This window comes from Vanellus vanellus (assembly GCF_965231255.1).
Source record: "Vanellus vanellus genome assembly, chromosome: 5".
Taxonomy (NCBI): Eukaryota; Metazoa; Chordata; class Aves; order Charadriiformes; family Charadriidae; genus Vanellus; species Vanellus vanellus.
Genome location: NC_138910.1, coordinates 68519700 through 68529730, shown reverse-complemented (window position 1 = coordinate 68529730; position 10031 = coordinate 68519700). Strand labels below are relative to the sequence as shown.

The 10031-nt window shown below is 41.0% G+C and overlaps 1 protein-coding gene across 1 annotated transcript in view; it reads left to right on the top strand.

Annotated features, from left to right (window-relative positions):
* Positions 1–170: 170 nt before the first annotated feature.
* Positions 171–10031, top strand: part of DNAJB4 (DnaJ heat shock protein family (Hsp40) member B4) — a 29492-nt gene continuing 19631 nt past the window's right edge. The window contains exon 1 of the mRNA XM_082484617.1: positions 171–299. The gene's annotated coding sequence lies outside the window, so the exon portion shown is untranslated. The remainder of the gene's footprint in view (positions 300–10031) is intronic.

The window sequence follows — 10031 nt, the reverse complement described above, 5'->3', positions numbered from 1 at the left end:
CCCGCCCCTCCCACCCGACTGCGGTGGGGGGGGAGGAGGGCGGTGAGCTCGCGATGTTTCCATAGTAGCACGAGCGCTTAGAGACACGCAGTGATAGGGCTGGGAGCGTCACGTGGTGCGGCTGGGCGGGGAGGGAGGAGGGAGGGAGGGGGGAGCGCAGCGCTGCGCTCGGGGCTCTGGGCATATCTCGCGTGATTTGGTTTTGGAGCCGCGGGTGCGCGAGTGGGAGCAGCGCCTGAGGCGCGGAGGCTGCCGGGAGCGAGTCTGGCCCGGGGGGCGTCTGAGGCGGCGTCTGTCGGGTGAGTGCGTGAGGGAGGGAGGTAATGGGAAGGGGCCCACGGGCAACCGTTAGCGCGGCGGTTTGGCCGCCTGCCCGCGTTAGGCTGCGCCTGGGGAGGCGTTTGGCGCTCTGGTGGCTCCGTTCCTTCCCGACTGGTTCCCGGGCTGGCTGAGGACCGGGGCGGTGGGGGTAGCAGCGGTGCTGTGCTCAGCCCTGAGGGGAGCGGGGAGCCGGGCCTTTTTCCCGCCTGAGCTCGGCGGAGCCCTGTGGAGGGGCTCCTGGTAATGTCGTGCCGCGGGGCCTGGCGGTGCGCGGCCGCCTGGCGCTGGCGGCGTGCCCGCCGTGTGACAGCTAGGGAAAAATAATACAAGCTCCGTTTCCGGCGGGGAAACCTTGGCGTGAGGCGGTGGGCGCCTCGTCGGGGTTGTTTCCCGAGCCCCGCGGAGAGGCAGCGGCGTTGGGCGGAGGGGGCAGAGCCGGCGGCCGGGGCGGTGAGGTGGAGCCCGGGCTGTCCCTTCCGCCGCGCTCTGCCCCTCGCGTCCCTTCAGCCGCCGCCCATCGCTTGTTTTTGAACGGCTTTTCGGCCGTTCCACCGCCCCGCGAAACGGGGCAGGCTGCTGCTTTTCACCTTTCGGGGAGCTTCACTTGCCTCCTTCCGCAGTGTCCACGATTGTTTATTTCTTAGTTTAAAACGATCACTGCTATTGTACGGTTTTGCGTTGTATAGGACTTTTTTTTTTTTTTCCTGGCTGCGCAAACAGAAGCTTTACTGAAAAAAATGAAGCTAGTAATGCTTTAATCTAGGCCCCGTTTAGGTCCTGTGACCTGGTGGGGATGAACCGTCATGCTGAATGTGGATGACGGTGTTGGAAAGGCTTCACATCTAGATAAGGTCATAGAATATATACTTAGTAATCATAGCAGTACAGACTAGGTAATATTGAAGGGGACCTAAGCTGTATAACTGCTTTCTGTACTATTCTGAGGGGCTGCTTTGCAATTTTTAAAAAATTGTATGTATCAAACTGTAGCTTTTTCATGGGCTCCTCGATTACATAAATACCATGCTTTTTTTAAAAGCGTGTACTTTTAAACTGAAGTGTGGGATGTCTCTTCCAACCTAAATGAGTCTGTGTTTCTCTGTTGTCAGGACTTTTAATTAAAGAACTGTTGTTTTGGACTTTGTGTAGTTTTGGGCTGTATGCAGGGAGGGGAGCAACTTTGTTGAAGTTGTGTGAGAAAACGTTTCTGTCTTCTCTTTTGGCTAGCTTTGTAGTTCCACACTGCCTTATGAAATTCCTGGTTTCTCATTGGTCCCTTCAGCTCTGGCTGTTTATAAATGGGATCATTTTAGTAGACCTTAAGACGCAGTGCTGCTGCTGAGGTCAAGATTATCCTGCATCTCCAGTCCAGATAACTCCACCAAAGGAAGCTGAAAACATGTGCTAGATTTTTTTCCTACTCTAAAACTTTTGAAGTAGTATAGCTCAAAAGGATTTTAAGATTAATATATTCCACAAAATTAAAATTCCTATACGCTGTTAGGCAGATTAGGCAGATAGTATAATTAGAGCTAGGTGAAACTTGCTGCTGAGGTTATTCTGCTGAAAAAGCCTGCTCAGAAGAATTAGCATATATTTTCCATTAATGTAGCTGTGGGAGAGGGGGAAGCAAAAATAGATTTGGAAAGTGGGAACTTCATTTTCATGCCTTGCTCTCTGCTATTTCCAAACAATAATTTGACCTTGAACTATTTTTTCATTTCCTTTGTTATTGAGAATTTGGCTAGGTATACCAGCCATGCTATGCAAATACATAAGTTGAGCAATAGTAGTTGACTATGATGCATTGAAGTTAATACTGGCTACTGGCTATGTCTTTTATGGCTCTTCCCTTATTAGAAGATGTGGAGTGTCTATGTACTTTGATTTTTATTGTTACAAAATGGGATAATGAACCTTTGCTAAGTTCTGTGAGACAAGCCAGTAGGTATAGGACACTAATGATATTTTTAAGCAGTTATAATGCTTTGGGCTAATGAAAACACTCTTGTCTGGTACTGTAAGTGTTGTAGTTGCATTCATAAACAACTAATAAATGAATGTTAACTTTGAAATTTTTATAAGGTTTTTAGTACTGTTTGATGTGACGCTTCATTTGAAAGATGAGATATTTAGAATATATATGATTCCTCAGTCTTCCAAATTCTTGAAGTCACTGTATTTCTTAGGCCTTGCAGATGGTTAGAACGTGAAATTTAGGAAATGAGAGGAGCAAGATCTTTCATCTTATATACTATATAAATATTACGTCCTGATTTTCACTGTTCCTATGTTAAACTAATGATCTTTATCAACAATTAAAGAGTTGCTTCTATCTGTATTTCCCACAATGGCACTTAATATCTGTCTGCTAGAAAGCCATGTCTCTTAAGCTCTCTGTCTCCATTTCCCTTTATTAAATGATACTTCTGTTGAGAAAATTATCCCTATGGGACTAATTCCTTTTCCTTAATCTGTTATTGGAGTGGGGTGAGGATGCAACCCCTTAACAGTGCTAACTGCAATATTATTTCAAATGCTTTGCTGACCAGCAGCATATGCCAGGTTATTCTGCTTTGTCACTTGCAAAAATTACTCATTGCCTGTTTTTTCAAATTTGCCTTCTAAGAAATTAAATGTAGTAGATTGGTAAGTAAATATTTACACTGTGCTGCTAGAGTAAGAGAACTTTTGTTCTGCTGTGTACAATAAGCCTCAGTTCTACAGTAACTCGTTCTTACTAAAGGATGTATAGTAGAGAAATCTTCTACCACTTATTTTTAAGAAGTTTAATAATTAGGTAGTAGACAACAGAATAGGTAACGATATGGAGTTTTAAAATGTCTTTCACTATTTCTTTTAGACTTTGCAGAAAGTGCCTCCCTTAACTAAATTTATTAAATAATGACGTCTCTCATGGTTTTCAGGCCATAGTCTAATGATTACTGAAAACAACAACTACTAGAACATTCTGGTAGATGTAATTACTGAGAAACAGGTAGACCAAATGAGAACTGTGACAAGTCAGAAAACTTTGTATAGTGTGGATTGTCACAGACTTATGTAATGGAAAGTTCTGGAAAAAAAAAAACCACAAATAAATCACTTTTTTTTTTTTTTTAACCAAATATCGTGTATATGAAGGAATCCTTACTTCTACCAAAAGGTACTCGGGGTATTTCTAAATCAGCTGGTTCAGGCATTGCAAAACCATAGATGTAAAAGTGTGGAACTGATGAAAATCCTCTGCATAAGCTGAGACACTTCAGTGCATGCTTGCATTGAGTTCTTTTCTGTTGTTGGATTGTTTGGGTTTGGCTTTTTTCCCCCTTTAACAATTGACTTCAACTTTGATCTGTGGTGACCAGACCAACGGTTTAAGACAGTCCTGAAAGAAGTAGTTTGCTAGTACAGGTAAGGGGACCTTTCATAGGGTCATAAACTAAAAATTTATGTTTCTTGAAAAGTTGCCTCTGCAACTCTCTGGGTATTGTTTCATTTAGCTTTGCCTCGTTACACGAAACTCCTATGTAGTAAAAGTGATTACACGAAACTCCTATGTAGTAAAAGTGATTACGGTCTCTATCAGAGAAGGATAATCATTGTGACAGCTTTACATCTCCCTGCTGTACTTTCCACAAGTCATTGCTGGTGTGGGGAATTTGCAGTTGATTTCTGATGATTTCATCACTTTAGGGGATTTAGATCAACTGATTCAGATCCTAACTGTCAGCTGGTGCTCCTGCACTGATGAAGGGTGTCCAGGATCTGCAACATTATCAGTAGAAAACTCCCTTAAGTAACTACTGAGGGAAGATTCAGCATGTGCTCTATGTCCAAACAACTTTTGATGTGTCATGAGCTTTCATATTTACTACACATGCGCAGAAGTAGGAATTACAAATTTTAGATCCACAGTTTGTATCTGAAAGAGAATGTATGGGTGGAAAAATGGTAATATTAAAGCATAACTTTAACTGTCTACAAAATCTATACAATGCTCATAATTAAGTTCTGTTTTGAGAGAGATGAGGATCAAGGGGAACAACAGGTTTTAAGACTGAAATAGTAAGATTACTGTGCAGACTTGACCTACCCAGAATGGTACAAGTGATGGCCAGCTGTGTCTTTCTAGTCAGCAAATATTCCTATTATGCCTCATTCCAGACAAATGCAGAGGCATGGGTTGCTACTGCGGAATTGGAGGGGGTAGGAAAAATATTTGTGGGACGGGATGTGAGTGTTGAAGAGGAAGGGCAGCCTGCTCTGCTGCAGCTGTTGTCACATCTGCCTTCACTCAGTGATGATAACCCAGCTTTCCTCTTGCCTTCTGTGAGAAGGGCAAGAGTGAACTTGCTCCCTAAGCTGGTATCTGGTCCCCTGTGTACCAGCTTTTATATAGTAAGCTTCAAAAACCCCCAAGTCTTAAACGTTTTTGGTTTACATTTAGTCATGCTACTTTTCTTAGCAAAAATGTTTTACTGTATTAAGTATTTGAAGAAAAGCTGTGTAAGTATTGTGGATTCTTCAGAGTACTTGTCTTGCACATTTTACTCTTGTGAATCTTACTTCATATGTATTTGATATCAAGCTAGAAGTGGGTTGAAGCTGCTGAAGGGAAATGTGATATTAAAACTTGAAAGGGAATAGGGGGTCTTTGGCCCAGGGTTTCTGTTGAGGTCTATCAGCAAATTCTGATAGACCTTCTGAGCTTGAGGACGGTTGAGCAGTAAAAGATTAACATGACTAGCCTCTGAAATTTTTACTAGGTTACAGAAGGCTGTGAGATTGCATTAGGTATGTCACAAATACAGAGAGAACATGCACTTCTTCCTCAAATACAACTGAAGTATGCAATGAGACAGTGGATCACCACATAGAATTAATGTAGTGCAAAAAGGCAGCTGGATAATATTAGTCAGCGTGATAACGTGGTCATCAGTCTTCAGCATCCTAGTTGTTCATGGGGGTTGGATGTTTTTGTCTGGATGTCATGGGAAGGAAAGTTTGGAGAGCCCAGAGAATTTTTGCTGTTAACATCTGCAAAACTCCCAGCTGGTGGAAAAAAAAGTTTGAAAGGCCTTGTTTGAAATAAATGTGTTGATGGAGCTAAGCATGGAAGTTGCATGTGAATGGGGGTTAAGGAGGGCACAGATGGAGTCTGAGGGACTTCTAAAGGGAGAACAAATAATTATTGCAATAGTAGCTCTAGGGCATAGAAGTGTCTACTGTATTTCTCTATCAGCAGAGCACTGGAGAATATGCATTCAAGTCCCATTAATAAGTGTGTAAATACATATTTTATTGAATTAAGGCAGTAATGTTCAGAATTCTCATCTCAAAGTGGGGAAGGCTTGATTACTTTAAAAGGATTGGTGTACTTCCCTATTACATAAGCCTGATCCCTAGTAGTATTTTCTGATACTGTTTAATTACAGCTAACACCTTTATTTGTTAATTTGTGAGTCAGACCACTTTATTTTTAAACAAATTGTGCATATATCACAGAGTCAATTAAAAAAAAAAAACTAGCACAGAAAGGTGAATCTCTTTTGAGGGTGAGGAAGGAAAAGTGGAAGAGATGCTTTAGAAGCTCTAAATGACTAATCCTTTCAGTCTGTAAACCCATCATTATGATGAGCTTATCCAAACTGAAAATCCTCTTAAACTTTATTGTAAGGGTTACATGCATGTTTTGGGAAAAATAAATGTTTGCAGTTAAGTTTTTGAGCGTGTAAGGATATCTTTTTCTTTAATAAATCAATATCCAGAGGCACCTTAAGAGAAAGCTGTAGTCTGCCACTGCAGTGTCTGTTGGTGGTTAAAACTATGTTGGTGTAATCATCAAAAGCCCAGTTGTATTTAAGAATAAACCCTCAATAACAATGCTGCATAGACTTGGAAAGGGATGAATGTTGCTGGGTTAATCTCAGACACCACTCAAAAAAATCAGTGGTGTGGATGTTATGATATGACTTGATCTGAAAAGCAAGAAAACAGGAGGTTCCATAAGCTTACCTTAATTAAACAAAAACTATACACCTGTAAACCTTTTGGCTATGGATTGGGATTTTCCGCCGAGAATATAAAGAGATCTTTTACTTCCTTAGTAAAGATTGTCATCTGTTAGGGTTGTGTCCTATGAATGAACTGATTCTGTGTAATGTTTTCATTAAATAGTCATGGAAATGATAATTTTTATTTTCAGGTGTCCTCTAATTCATCACTATTCTTTGTATTGCATTTTTTCAGAAGGGACAGGGAAAAGGCTAAAAGAAAATAGGTTGCTTTCTACAGACTTCCTTGCTACCATGCAAAGTTTGAACTTTTATAATGAGTTTGAAGGAAAATTTTCATGAAACTATAGAATTTCTATAGCTTGTTAGTAGAATAGATGCTGAGATTTGCTATCGCTTTAAAACATTATTACTTTAGAACATGTAGACATTTTTCTGCTTAATTGTTCATATTTCAATGTTGTACCTTCTTTTCCTAGCACCATTTAATCTAGAGGAATAAAGTCTTTAAGAGATTACCTGCAATGTACGTAGCTCTACCAAACTCCCCCCTCCCATCTTCTTTTCCCAAAACCCTTCTATGTTGACTAAGGTGGGAAAATAGCCAACTAAGAAACCTGATTTGAGCTGTGGGATATGGTTGAAACATTTGAAAGACTAATAAGCAACTATTTTGACTTCTATTACAGCAGATTCTGATAAATATATCTAGGGCTGCCTGTATTTCTGTCTTCTGTAGGTAAACAGAAGTAGATTCTTACTGTTTTTACATAAATCAAGTGAGTTTAGGTATCTTGGCATATGTTCTCCTTTCAGGTTAGAGTTGTTCTGCCATCTCCTTATCAAATTCCTGTCTTTGTACAAGGGTTCAGTGCGTGTGTTTTCAGCCTTGTATGTAAAACTAGCTGCATGAATCAGAGCAGCTGGGTGGGATTTTGACGAGCGCACTCTGGAAAAAGCATCTAGTGTGACCATCTCCTTTTGCTTATGTAAGAACAGTGTGATCCCATGTCCACAGCAAAAATGTGTGCAGTTCCTTATTTGGTAATGCATTAATAACCTTCATCTTGTTTGAGTATCACAGCAATTGAAAACAATACAGTGTAGCTTAGTTGCTTTTCCAAGTGGATTTATTTGTTTTGGAGTACCTCTCTTCATCAAGACAGAGAATTTCTTTTTCTTTTTTTTTTTTCTGCTGCAAACTATTAATTTCTGTCATTATTACAGGAGAAAAATCACCAAGTAGAGTATGGATAGGGATTGTGCAGGCATCTTCCACCTACCCTTCCCCAACTTAGATGTGATCCATAACTGTGATCAGTGTCATGTTTATTCAGTGTTTTTCTCTCAGCTGTGCTGTTTACTGATAGCTTTTTAACTCTGCCAGAAAAAAATCTAATACTTTTGCAAGAAGAAAAGATGACTTGCAGACGTGACTTCTGTCTCTTCCTTAATTATGGAACATGACTGAAGTAGTGGTACAACTCTAGATGAGCCTATGTCTCTTCAGTATAAAGCTGTAGAGTATCTTCACTGTTAGGAAAGTATTTCTATAATGTGTTATGTTCCACTAATGAATGTTCCAAACTGGCAGTGTGTTGGGGCTGGGGTTTTTTTTGTGTGTTTTTTTTTCGGTTTTTTTTTTTTTTTTTTTTTTAAATAGAATGATTCCAAATACTTAAGTGATAGGCTGAGAACCATTAGAAAGAGTTCAGATCAGGTCACATTTAAGTCGTGCCAGTGCCAGCTTCCCAGAGATTTTTAGCAAGAGCTAACCTGTAAGGACTATCTTTGTTCTACAGGTGCTCTGAATTCTGTGCTGCTGCCTCTTTGCTGAGACAACAGTTCGTTAATTACATTGTTTGGTGGAAGAAACCCCTTAATATGCCTTTGCTTTGAATGAAGGAATTGCTACCGCAGTTAAGGTAAACACCAATAAATTGTTGTAGGTGGCAGATACCCTCCCTTTTCTACAGGTGAAGGGCTAAAAGAGGAGCTGTTGTATGCCACTTCTACTGAAGTAGATACGGAATGAAACAATCTGCCCATCCTCATGTCTCCTGGGTGATAACGTAGTTGTGATGCCTAACTTTATGTAAGATATTGAGATAAATGCATTTAAAATTCCTTTTAAAAAATCTTTTCCCATTCCAGTTTCTTGAAGGAAAGTCAGCAAAGGTTACTGTGGAAACTAGCACTATTTTTCCATTGTCCTTTTCCTGTTAATCAGTACATAGCACTACTGTTAGGTCACAGTAGTTCTCCTGCATCAGGATTCATTTGGTGGAAGAACTGGTAGGGAGCCAGTCGTGGTTCCCAGGGTCTGAGCTGGCTGGCCTTGTGTCCAGTCTCAGCTAGCCCAGAGCAAATGTTACTTCGGTTTGTGCCAGCTGGCCCTGGTCTGTGGGGTGGAGAATGCTGGACTGCAGAAAGAGTAGCATATGAGCTGGTTATTCTTTCTCTGTACTTGTAAGGGAGATTGCTGCCCCTTCTGTGCTGCAAGAGTGGGGCTGAATCCATCGAGTATTAATGTCAAATTAAGCCACACTTTTACTGAAAACAGGAATTTTAGAACCTTCCTTACAATTGTTACTAAATATCTGTTTTTAAAAAAGTCTGCTTATTGTAAGCAACACCCCTCTTTATTTCACTTAGATGGAAAACAATACAGATATGCTTAATATTCATTGCTTATTTTCCAAAGTTTGTATAATAAACAGATCTGTAGGTAGTGATATGGGAAACAACATCCAGTTAGACATTGCAACATAGCAAATAGCATAGCAAGAATTGTAGATAAGAGGCTCCTGAATGATGACACTAGGGCAGCTCTACCTTAGAAGTGGCAGACAAGCAGATCCATCTGGAGCCATAGAGATAACTGGAACGGCTATCCAAGGCCCTATTGTCTGTGAGGAGTAACCATCTGATTAGAACTGGTCTCGCAGCTTGAAGCTCAGACAACTCATCATTCTGAGTTAAAGGAAACTGTTACAACTATCACCCAACAAATAGAACCAGGACCATTGAGACACGACAAACCTGTTTTTGGCCAGGCCAAGCTCAGCGGCCTTGGCAACCACATAAGGACAGTTGACCAAAACAATACAGTGATAAAAAGGAGTAAGCGACTACCAGAGGGTTCTGAAGGATCACCGAGAGACTATAATGCGCATACCGGAGTGGGTAGTAGCCTATGGTAATGAGTTCCCGGAGAGGTAATGAACATGTTAATCATTTCCCGAAAACCTTGTGACTATGTATATATGGCATGTATATAAGATGTATAACTAACCCTTTATGGTGTGCAAGTTTGGAGGAGCGATCCTCCCTTGCACCCAACGCTGCAATAAACGTACCTGCTTTATAACTCTTCATGAGTTGTGGAGTTTGTTTCCGCATGTCAGTAGGAAGATGGAGGTAGAGGTCTACGCATCTTTTCAATTTTTAAATATTTTTTTTGGTGTGTGAATTATCTGACAGCCTATAGGCAACTGATACTTTGTTTCATAGGAACAGATGGAGAGGTGGCAGGAGAGAAGGAGGCAGAACGGTTGCAAGTGGTACCCTCCATTGTAATTTCAAGTCAGTTTTAAGTAACATGCCTCTGTATGTTTAAAAAAATCCAAAACACCAACCCCCCAAAACCCCAAAATAAAAAAGCCCCCACGACCCTCCCTGGCAGTACAAATA